Source organism: Etheostoma spectabile, chromosome 4 (genome assembly GCF_008692095.1).
Source record: "Etheostoma spectabile isolate EspeVRDwgs_2016 chromosome 4, UIUC_Espe_1.0, whole genome shotgun sequence".
NCBI classification, from domain to species: domain Eukaryota; kingdom Metazoa; phylum Chordata; class Actinopteri; order Perciformes; family Percidae; genus Etheostoma; species Etheostoma spectabile.
In genome coordinates, this window is record NC_045736.1 from 2781755 (window position 1) to 2783726 (window position 1972).

The window sequence follows — 1972 nt, forward strand, 5'->3', positions numbered from 1 at the left end:
CTCACCTCTCTTATCCACCCTGTGCTGTGTCCCATGCCTCGTACATCTGTGGTATGTGTTCCACCCCGCCAGCCTGATGCTGATCTATGTATCAAACATCTCGTGTCAGTCTGTGCCGAGCCCTGGCCACTGGAGCAGCACCGCAGCAGTGGCGGAGCGCTCAGTTTAAGCTAGCTTCTACATCTGGAATAAATCCTTTAGCTCATGTTGCTTCACCTTCAAAATGGGTCGGCAAGCTACAAACTGCAGGGTCAAAATAGATAAGTGTTGCCCGATTTTCCGTGGTCGATCATTGAATCGGCCTAGTGTGGTTGTTTTTGCTGCAGCTCTCTCGATCTATCACTTCCGAGTTATGTTTTACTGTCTAATTAGATCTTGGGGATTATTATTAAAACTTTGTAGTTCATAGTTCTAGCTACCACAGCTGCCAACGCCTTTGAATGTTTTTGTTTGGAGACTAGATGCCACAAACGTCAGACTGATTAATAAGGCCTTGGTAATCTGTAGCCAGAGGAGCCATGTCGTTGTCAGGCCTTTACATTAAACCTTTTTTTTTATAGGATTCCAGAGCTTTAGAAAAAAAGAACTATCCCTTCTCGTCTTCAATTCAAGTGTTTTAGTGTACCAGATGTATTTAGGGTGCCTCTTTGAGTTCCCAAAAGGTGCTTTGTCCTGTAGTGGACATTTCTTTACAGCAGGAGTTTGAGTGGTCACACTAATGCAGATTCTTTTTGATGTACTGTAAATACCTGAAGTCTTGATAGCGTCAATCGTTGAGCAGCTAAAAGCTGATTCTTGTTGCTGCTAAATACTAGTTTTAAAAAGTACTTCTGTTAAAGAATCAATTTACTTCCTGACAATCTGAGAGACCAATCAAAAGACAGTGCTCTTGTATCACAGCAGAACAATATACTGTGTGACAGCATTCCCTACCAGAGTTATAAAACCGTAGGATAAGGATTGTTATGTGAGGATATATACACAGTGTATTTACAATCATTCCTCTGGTATGTTTCTGAGGGTTTAACTCTGCTGACTGTGCCAAAACTGGCCCAAAGTGTGGATTTTCAGTGGCTGGTGCTTGACACTTCGCCTTCCCATCTCTCCCCTGCCCCCCCCTTACATTCCATTGGCTGTCCCGCGGCTCACATGCTAAGCTAGTTAGCCTAGTGTCAGCTGCTGGAGCACACAACTAATGTTTGTGGCTTCATTTATCCTGTCACTGTGTGACATCCATCACCTATGTCTCAACTGGCTGTAAATCCCTGTCAGTCACATTGGACATGTGTTATTGATCTGACTGAATCATGCATGAAGCATGAGGGAAATGGTACAGACATTGTGTTGAGTGTAAATTTGTTTTTGTTCTTTGTTCTGAAAAGTTAAACTATTGACAACCTTTGTTACTTTTTTTAAATGAACTGTGGCAAGACCATGAGGAATTCTTTGGGGTGTAGTGTAAGTGGTATTATGAGCCTTGATACAGGTGTGAGGACACATACCTTTTCTGCATCACTTCTATCTTTTTACAGACATTTTATTATTTAATCTTATGTTCAACACGACCCAAATGTATTTTCATAACTTTTGGCACCAAGTTAAGTTAATCATTTTCTGTGAGTTTGCTACAATATGCATTTTGATTGTGCTTTTTGTATTTTAAAAGATTGCAATCCTTTTTTGAAACATTATTTCTCTTTTGAGTTCCTGTATTGTCTGTATAATTAAAATCTAAACTATCAAGTGTGGCCTAACAGTCAGTGACACTTGCCCCAAAGAATAAGCTTCTTCACTTCTTATTTTGCAAAGAACTGTCTGTAAAATTAAGGTCTATGATTGTTCTCATTTTTGCTTTGTTGTATGTATGTTTGTTTAGTATGCTGGATATAAAATACAAAGTGTGACATCCTTGCTGTTTGCCTGTCTGTGCATTCTCCCATTACAGAAGGAAAATAAACTCTGAAAAGGTCTC